Source organism: Hesperophylax consimilis, chromosome 17 (assembly GCF_061612785.1).
Source record: "Hesperophylax consimilis isolate HC1 chromosome 17, BYU_Hcon_1.0, whole genome shotgun sequence".
Lineage (NCBI taxonomy): Eukaryota > Metazoa > Arthropoda > Insecta > Trichoptera > Limnephilidae > Hesperophylax > Hesperophylax consimilis.
The window spans coordinates 4,091,528-4,102,267 of NC_142852.1; the positions used below are offsets into that span (position 1 = coordinate 4,091,528).

General features: G+C 34.2%; 1 long non-coding RNA gene across 1 annotated transcript; it reads right to left on the reverse strand.

Annotated features, from left to right (window-relative positions):
- Positions 1–883: 883 nt before the first annotated feature.
- Positions 884–5,894, reverse strand: LOC149415799 (uncharacterized). Its single transcript, XR_016303714.1, has 3 exons — positions 5,772–5,894; positions 5,122–5,324; positions 884–1,030 (listed from the first exon to the last, which is right to left on the reverse strand). It is a non-coding gene; the product is annotated as an uncharacterized LOC149415799 (long non-coding RNA).
- Positions 5,895–10,740: the final 4,846 nt, after the last annotated feature.

Genomic DNA, 10,740 nt, shown 5'->3' on the forward strand with positions numbered 1-10,740 from the left:
TTTGAGTACATGAATAGTTGCATTCGGAACATGTAAAAGGTTTTTCTCCACTGTGGGTCAGCATGTGAATTATCAAAGCTCCCTTTAGAGAACATGAATAATTGCAGTCGGAACATATAAAAGGTTTTTCTCCAATGTGGGTAAGCATGTGTCTTGTCAAATTACTCTTAAAAGAACATGAATAGTTGCACTGGTAACATGAAAAAGGTTTTTCTCCACTGTGGGTCAGTGTGTGTTTTGTCAAAGCTCCCTTTAGAGAACATGAATAGTTGCACTCAGAACATGAAAAAGGTTTTTCTCCACTGTGGGTCAGCATGTGACTTGTCAAAGCTCCCTTTTGAGAACATGAATGATTGCAGTAGGAACATATAAAAGGTTTTTCTCCACTGTGCGTAAGCATGTGTCTTGTCAAATTACTCTTTTGAGAACATGAATGGTTGCACAGGGAACATGAAAAAGGTTTTTCTCCATTGTGGGTCAGCATGTGTTTTGTCAAAGTTTCCTTTTGAGAACATGAATAGTTGCAGTCGGAACATAAAAATCGTTTTTCTACGCTGTGAGTAAGCATGTGTCTTGTCAAAGCTCCCTTTTGTGAAAATGAATAACTGCAGTCAGAACACGAAAAAGGTTTATTTCTACTGTGAGTCAGCATGTGTCTTGTGAAATTTGACTTATGAGAGCAGGAGTAGTAACACCGAGGACAAGATAATCGTTTTTCCACAGTATGTGTCTTCAGATCTGTCAAGAATTTGAAAAAAAAACGGATAAAGGCTCAACAAGTCTTATATTATTTGCTATTACGAAGAAAATTCGTAAAAACGTTATTAAAATGGGATAAGCACGAATTGATAAATCTTACAATGAAAATCGGTATTACCTTCTGTCTGGGCAATTCTTTCAAAACGTTCTAAGCATTCCTTTTTAACATTAGGCAGGTCTATGTCAATTTCCATATTTGGACATCCCCTTTCATCTTCTTCTCGGAGTCCAGGTTCCGCCTTGATGGTAACAGGCTCCAAATTAAATCTACCTGTAAAAAATACAACAATTCGTGAATTGATCATTGATACAAAACAAAATACATATTCTTAAAATAATAAAAAGTAACGAATAAAGATACCATTAGAAGCAGGATTTCGTTTAAAGTGTTTAAGGTCAATGAAGATAATATAAGAATGACCCCCGATGTCTCTTAGGGACCGATGCTTTAGGAATAAAAAGCGCTGCTCTTGAGCTCTTTCAATACGGTTGTTTTAAGTTGATGGAATCTAGCATCAATTATTGTAAATCAAAGTACAAATACACTTCTTTTAGCAGATGTCAATAAAAAAGTTTACGTAAATGAAGCCCTGACGCCATACTACAAAAATCTTCTATGGAACACTAAAATAAGGGCAAAAGAAAAAAAAATCAAATTCATTTGGTTTAAAAATGGAAAATTACTGGCAAGAAAATCCGAAGACTCTCCAATATTTCAAATAAAAAATCACTACGACCTCGAAAATAAAATCATGTAAACAAACAATAAATTCCATAACCATCTATAATATATTGAACACTTATACCAAAAATGGATCCATTAACTGAGATTGAATTCGATTACCCTTCTCCCGAAACCATCACAACTTCAACAATACGAGAAATTAATGACTACATACAAAACAAAAAAACAAAAACATTAAAAATACTCCACCAGAATATTAGAAGCATCAACAAAAATTTCGTAGAGTTGACAGTGATGCTAGAGCAACTTGATGAGGAAATCGACATTATCATACTCACAGAATGTCGTATAAAAAAAGAAACATATTCACCAAAACATCTGGACAAATATAAGGTATATAACTCCACGCAACATAAAAGTCAGAATGACGGAGTGATAATTTATCTTAAAAACGAGATCCAAGGAATTGTAAAGGAAATTCAACTCAGAGACGCAAACTGTCTACTGATAAACATTAATAATGACATCTCAATATTCGGGATATACAGATCACCGTCAACAAGAGACATTTCTCCCTTTCTTAATTCCCTGGATGATGAGCTAACCCTACTACGAGATGTTCGGAACGTGTACTTAATTGGGGACATTAATATTAATCTACTAAATACAGGACAGAAACACCCGCAGTGTGATGACTACCAACTACTTTTGCTGCATCATGGACTGATCAGTGCAGTTAATGTACCAACAAGATTAGGATATAACGAAAACGCTCAAACTGTATCTGCCTCCTGTATTGACCACATCATGGTAAAAACAAATAAACCATACTGTACCGCCGTTCACCATTCCAATATTACTGACCACTTTACACTACTACTCACCATTCAACTTCAAAATACACAAACATATATTAAAAACACACTTGTTAAAAAAAGAATTAATGTTAACAAATTAAAGGATTTACTAAAATCGGAAGATTGGGGAGAATTACTTAAAATTAAAGATTTTCAAGATTGCTGGCACTCGTTTACAAACATTGTTCAAACAAATATTCATAAATGTTCAGAATCATTTACAACACAGACTTCACACAAACGTAAAATAAAAAAACCTTGGATTACTCAAGGACTTCTAAAAAGTATAAGAATTAGAGACAAATTACACTTGAAAACTAAAAAAAACCCACTTGATCTTTCATTACTAAATCTTTATAAACATTATAGAAACATGTGTTCCAAACTTCTGAAATATGCCAGAGGTAACTATTTTAAAAGTCAGATTCAAGACTGTAATAACGACCCTAAACTTGTCTGGAAAATTATTAGGGAGATGACATATACTAACAACAATACAAACAGTGATATTTCCGAACTGGATACACCAAATCAAAAATTAAATATGAAAGAACATCCAAGGGAAATAGTCCAATTTGTAAATGAATATTTCTCCAATGTCGGTTCTAATTTAGCTAAAAAAATCATTAAACCTCTTCGTACTGCTAATGAGAATAACAACGCACTTACTAATAATATCACCTTTAAATTAAATACAGTTACGGCAGATGACATTAAAATCATTATAGATTCATTGAAACCAACACTCACTTCTGGATCAGATGGCATTTCAATGAGAATAATTAAATCAACTAGAGATGAACTAATCCAACCACTTCTCCACCTTGTGAACAGATGTATCAAGGATGGTATCTTTCCTGCATCGCTTAAATTGGGTTCTGTTATACCAATCTTTAAAGCCGGAAATAAAGCGGATATAAGTAACTATAGACCGATAACAATATTGAATAATCTTTCAAAAATAGTAGAGAAAGTTATTAAGAAACAGCTCACTCAATATCTTGAAAAAAACCGCATACTATCTGAAAATCAATACGGCTTTAGAAAAAATATGGGAACTTCCGATGCCATCGCCTCTATTGTAAAAAGTATAAAACATAGTCTCGATAATGGTAATAAGTGTATCGGAATATTTTTAGATCTATGTAAAGCTTTCGATACAATTGATCATACATATCTTCTAGAAAAACTCAAAAAGATTGGAATCGTAGGTCGTGAACTGAATCTCATTCAAAGCTATATGTCAGAAAGGTCACAACTAGTCAGGATTAAAAATGAATCAAGTCAACCAATACCAATTCAATACGGAGTTCCACAAGGCAGTGTCTTAGGGCCGATTTTATTCCTGATATATATAAATGATCTATGTAATCTAAACTGTCACGGCTCAGTAATTAGTTTCGCAGACGACACAGTTCTTCTCTTCCATGGAAAGTCGTGGGAGACAGTATTCGTAAAAGCTGAAGAAGGGATGAATCAGGTAAAACAATGGCTTGATACAAATTCACTAACATTAAATGATACAAAAACTAAATATATTAAATTCAAAATTTACAACAAACAGACAGATAAAGTCAATTCAAATCTAAACATAAAAATTCATAAAAATTGTTTAACCGCGAACCATGGAATTCCTTGCAACTGCCCAAAATTGATTGAAATTCAAACAATAAAATACCTTGGGATAATTATTGATCAAAACTTAAATTGGAACTCCCAAATAGAAAATGTGAGCAACAAATTAAAAAAACTAACCTATTTCTTCAAAACAATAAGAAACATTTTAGATAAAGAACAATTAATTCAAATCTACTACGCATTAGCCCAATCTCAACTACAATATGGTCTTATCGGATGGGGTAGCTCATGCGATTCCACTATAAAACCAGTCCTCATAACACAAAAGGCAATTCTAAAAATAATACTTAGGATCCCCATCAGAACTCCTACCGACTATGTTTTTAAAACCCTGAATGTAATGACACCAAAACAATTATACGCAAAAGATATACTAATTTACGCATTCAAAAACCAGGACAACTTTACACAGACAAACTCAGACAGACTCACAAGATCCACATTACAACACATGTTACACCAACCTACAACTAAAACAACTTTTGGACAAAGAAATATGCAGTATTATTCTATAAAATTATTTAATGTCCTCCCTTTTGAAATAAAAAACATTAAAAAAATAACTGACTTCAAAAGAAACATTAAGAAATGGATTATGGATAAGGGAAGGAAGAACATAGATATAATTTTGCAACCCAACAAAGACTAAAGCTCGTATTATGTCTTATTTTTTCTCTAAATATTGTTTTTTAATTTTCTATGTAGTATTTTAACATATGTACTTATACTATTTCAAACATATAACCATGTACAATGTGACCTTAGAACGGGGTACCCCAGTAAGGACACATTATCTTATATAAAAAATTGTTAAATAAATAAATAAAAAATAAAAAAAAAAAAAAAAAACGTGTTTAAGGGTGCAAGTTGCGGAGCGGGAACTTCCTTATTCCGCACTACACCCTGTAAAATATCACTTGATACTTACATCATGTCCCAAATAAAACGGGGTGAAAACTTGAGGAATCGACAGCTTATTTGGAGAAATATAATTAAGTTAAAAGAGTACCGTAATTTGGTAGTTTCCGGTAAGGACTAATTTTAAGGTAAATGAGTTTCGCCAAGAGAGGGTGTTGTGAATAAGCATAATCTGTTCTGTTCGCACGACATTTCAAAACGGACATGGATTCCGAGCATCCAAATTAAACATCCTAAAATTTTAATAAATTCAATGGAACTAACTGGCTGTCAGAGTACTCTTTGCATATTGTAAACATTCCATCTTTACATCTGGGTGGTCGAAATCTATATCCGCATACGACAATTCACCTTCGCCTTCTTCTTGGAGCCCTGGTTCCGTCTTGGTAGATATAGTATCTGGATTTAGTAGATCCATGGCACTGCTGTGGTAGTTAGGCAATTGGTTTAACTTCGAACAAACATACCTGAAACAGAACATAGTTGTAACGGAACTCTAATTTGAATAAGTTTTTAATATTTGGTTACGGTTGGAATATTCTTTCAAAACAATAAAGTCATAGCCAAAACACAAATTTGGAAAAAATGATACAAATTGTGACCTTGAAGTTAGGACAACGGTTGAGATAATCGTTCTCAATCATCGGATAACTCTGCATTTGGTATTTATATAATAAATCTTCTCGTATATCTAAAAAAAAATCGCTATTCTGCTTTTCACAAAATACCGGTAATCCATATATTTGAGATTATTTTAATAAATGCCTTCAAAATACTAATCTAAACATAGGTAGATGTAATATCAACAGTTTAAACGTTCGACTATTTACCAACAAAACGCCAAATGATTCCGTAACTGAACTGGAATAACGGCCGCTACAGAAATGAATAGCGATGAATATAAGCAATCTTACTTGCAAATACCTGCCTCAGGTTCGATGAAAAAATGACGTTAATTTCGCGAAATTATCCATAGATAAAAAACACTCACTAGACACAAGACCAGTGTTTCCTACTCCCGCGAATCTAACCATCCCCATGTCCCACCTCAAATGCGTCACAATATTTTCGTATGCGGCAGGAGGGTGTGTCGCTATCGAATTTCAGAGAAAAAAATGTTAAGCGTCATCTGCGTCATACGACTGCACGCATAAATAAACCACTCTCTAGATCGATATCTTCGGGCTTTTTGTATGGCGCCATTTTGTCACCCCCTTAACCACAGACGACCACAGATAAAACGGTCGTATGGTCCAGACAGGTAAATATATTGTGGACCATAAATAAATCTCAAGGCCATTTAAAAAAGTGCAAACATAGATAATATGACTGCACCCAGCTCACATCGTTCATTCACTAGCCCAAAAAATTATATTTTAAAAATAAAAATGTTGGAATGCAGTTAAAGGAAAATAAAAAAAACCCACAGCTATGCACACATAAAAATACTTTTTATTTTCAAAAAGACAATGGACAGTAATACAAAACAGGGTCAGTACAACCGATGTAGTGAGCATTGATTTATCATTGAAGTAGAAGATAATACTAATATATCTAAACAAAACATGAAACAGAACAAGACACAGAAAAATAAAAAGTAACGGTCTCAACTAGGAATCGAACCCAGTCTTACTGCAACAACTTAATAGGATTTAATTTGACCTTGCACAAAAAAAAAGAATATATACCTACACAAAATACATATTCAACAAATTTAAGTGTTAATTATTATTGCCACAGCACTAGAAGTTATTCAAATTCTCCTGCAAGGGTTTCATATAATTTCCACAGCTTTGTCGTCAGCAAACATCATGGAAAATGCTGGTTAAATCTGAATACTTACATGATGCAATTCTGGAGAGGTTTAAAGACCTTGTTTGATGTAATCGTGGCTTTTTTTAGCAGTTTTAGCATCCTAATACGTGGTATAGTATCGCGTCGGAATACGGATAGGTCTGAAAAGAAAAATTAATTAAATTATTAGCCAATGAAGTACATTCAGGAATTAGGAACATTGTATCAAAGAACGAGAGGTTAGTACCTGTATTTGACAACGGGTTCGGGTCCTTATTTCAGTTAGTGGAGATAGACAGGATATTATATGATGACTGGAAGATTAAGCGTTGCCAAGCATTCTTTTTTAATCCCAAAAGTACCGTATTTTTGCTTTCAATTGTGAAATGACACACACAAACAAACGTATTTCTTGCTGCTTCTTGCTAGCACCAGATTATCGAATCCGTCTGAGCAACCTTTAACACAACACGGCATTAATTAATCACCTTGAAGAATTCTAGCACACAACATTATTTTTAGATGGGTTAGACGATTTTCAAAATTCAAAATATTTACGCTAAACACTTCAACTGACTTCAACTTCCAAAATGGCATCTTAGAAATTACCGTTGATTTTTATCGCAGCATAACACATACTTAGCTTCTCTTTCTGTTACACAAGTCGCTATGGTAGAGAGCGAGAGATCAAACTACAATTTTTGCTCTGAGCCAATGAGATCTGAGCTTTCAGCCACAACAGCTTTGTCTATAAGAATTTGGGTATTGAATAACTCCTCCCATCAGGGTTACAAGGTCATGCGAGAGTTATACGCCCCTGACTGCACGTACTTACTGTAGTACTTACTGTACACTTACTGTAGTATTTTAAAAAACATGCAAACCTACCGCCCCCTCCCGATTTTACCTCCCGTCCCCCCCTCCCATACTCACAATCCCTCAACCCCCCGGGGAGAGTACCCCCCACCAACTTGAATGAGAGGTCGCGAATCGTCACACTGAAAATCCCGATGAATTCATTCTCATTATTTTCTTCTTGCATGATAATTTTTTCGGTTCATAGAGGATTTCTAAGGAACAGATTTTCAAAAATTTTCATCACAAAAAGAACCTTTTTAAATTGAGCTAATTGTCAGTAAAATGTAAAACTATTAAAATAAAAACGAGATTTATTACAAATTACTATGCGAATTGGTTAAAAAATGCGCCAATCAAAAATATTCGCAAAAAAAATTAATTTACAATAGTAGAATATGAATCTAAAAAAATGTCATTTTGTCCTGCGAAGCTGTAAGTCTTATGCGCGCTCTACACTCGCGGCGCGAACGGCCGCGAAGGCCGCGAAACGCGAGTGTGGATCTTGTTCACGCCTTCGCAATCTTCGCATTCGCGCTTCGCGCCATTCCCCGATTTTTGTCGGTTTTTTGGCCCGCGACAAAGGGTTTGCGGCGAACAAGACTGAAACTTTGCGAGTGTGGATGGACACAGTTCACGCGCGGATCGCGGCGTATATTCACGGCGTGAATTCACGGCGCGACTTCGCGCGCGAGTGTAGAGCCAGCTTTAAGCGCCCAAGTTACCGATCGCATAAAAACGCTACCACAATATAATTTATTTCAGCAGTCTTTGGTAAAAAGTAGCTTTAAACCTCATAAAGGTTGAGAACCCTTAACTTTGATTTTCGATTGAATACAAGATTGCGCAGTACATTCTGTCACATTTTGACTGGAAATTTCTTAAAAGTTGATTTTGCGGTAGAGTATTTTTATGATGTTTTAACAAGTGTTTTTGATTTATGTGTACCAATTAAGAAGTCAATAAATGTAAGTGCAACCAACCCGGTATGGTTCACAAAATCAATAATTGACAGAATAAAAATCAAGGAAGTCATCGCAGAAAGTATAGAATGCACAAAAAGCAATCAGACTACCTACCGTCAACTATGGCATCTTTACCTAATTTTTCAATAAAAAAGTTAATAAATCGAAAAAAAATCATCTTTTGGATATGCTATGGCTTTAGATAGGTTAGAGTAAGATATGACTTTAATTTTATCTACTCATTGGACTTTAAAACTGTGAAACTAACCGACTAATAATAAAAGTAGGAGGTAGGTAAAGAAGTCACAAACTTGGCAACTTTACCTACTCAAAATTTCTCAATGAAACTGAAAGTTTATGTATAAAATCGGTAAAATTGGTGTTCCTTCCAACGCTTGGATCTCGATTTTATGCTTTTTGCAAAAATAAAGAGCATTTTACTGGCAACACTGTTTAGTAGGTAAAGATGCCCGACATTCTGACTACATTTCCATACAAATGCAATACTTTCGTTAGGGCTGCCACCAAAATTGAAACTATGTAGGTAGCTATATCAGAAACATTAATATAAAAGATCCATCTTATTTTGTTTATCCAAACGTTTTATTATAAAATCTTACACAATTTTTATAGTATTGGCAATAAGAATAATTAAGTATTGGTAACTTTTTAATGAAAAAATAAGTATTAGTATAAAAACAAATGTATCATTATTCAACTTTGTGCAAAAATTTGACGTCAAAGTAAAGGATACCACGTCGAGTTTTGTCAGGTTCCGGTAAAAAATTTACATTGTCCACAGCAAATATAATGCTGACATCGTCGATCGTAGGCCAGTAAAATCCACATTTTCTGCATCTTAAAAACTTTGCTGAAATGTCAAGGCCGCTTATGTCTATAATTTGACCACAGTAATGTTTTTTTTATGTTTTTGGTGCCCGCAAAGCCAAATAAAATGTATTGCCCAATTTGTATTTTATCTCCTTCGTTTTCATGCATATCTGCCTGTAGCTCCACTTTTTTTCCATAATTTCTTCCCTCCCCATTTTCTGCTCATCCACGATCTGCGGCTCAACACCCCCTTCCATTTTAGTATCATTTGGTTCTTCTTCTTCTCCTATTTTTATTAAAATGTTCGACAGGATTCTTATTTCAGGTTTCTTTCTTAGAGCTAAGTCAGATGATCATGCTCGATCATTGCTTTTTTTAGGGATTCTTTGTGTCACTGCCTCTTCATTGATATTTTGAATATTTCTCTTTCTAGTTGCGTTTATATTTAGATTATCAATTAATAGCTCGTAACTGATTTTCCAGGTAAAACATTCATTTTCTTCATTCTCTCTGGATACTTCACCCCACGGCGAAATATACAGCGCCTGGGTCATCACTGACATTTGTTTATTCTGACGTGTTGCCAACCCTTCAACGGATGCTTTTCAATTTTCAAAGTAAATTTTGAACTCTTCGATTGTTTTTTCCGCTCGCGCTTTTTTATATTTTGTGTAGACCTCACAGTTAATTCATTGTCGTGTCTTTTTATAAAACTTTTTACCCACCAGTTGCCTGAAGGCTTATTATCAAATATATACTCTTTGTTATTTTTTGTTAGGTATTCATAAGCAACCATACGAAATTCCAAATGCGCCAAAGGCATACCGAATTCTGATGCGGCTATTAACACTTTAACAAATTTAGATTCTTCTACCTCCGTGAATCTGAACCTAGGTCCAGGTTTATCGGTGTGTAGATTTTTTATCCTTTTTTCAATTGTCCTACGGGGGATACCAAATTGCCTCTCTGCGTCATAAGAATTAATTGTTTTTTTTTTAACCAAATCAATGGCAATAGACATCATCTCTTCGGAGTAATTTTTATAAGGTCTAGCCCCAAGTTGCCTTCTACTCCGTATAGGTGGCATCCCGAATTAACCTAAAACAATAAAAATAAATGTATATAACAAAAATTGCTACAAAGTTAATCGCCCTAAAAATACAGTAAATCTGTCAATGGGATAATTTTTTTTAAAACTACATAAATAAAAAAATATTTTGAATTCTTCATAATAACGGCTTTATATAATTGATACTCAAGTATTTAAGCACTGAAAATAAAATCAGATTGTTAAATAAAGAAAAAAGTGCAAAAAATTATTATAAATATTTCTCATGATTTGGACAACCCTATTCATAGGTCAAGTTGCCACTCAACATAAAATGGTAACTTTACCTATCGTCAACTAACATTACCTAGACGAATTTCTTCATAACCA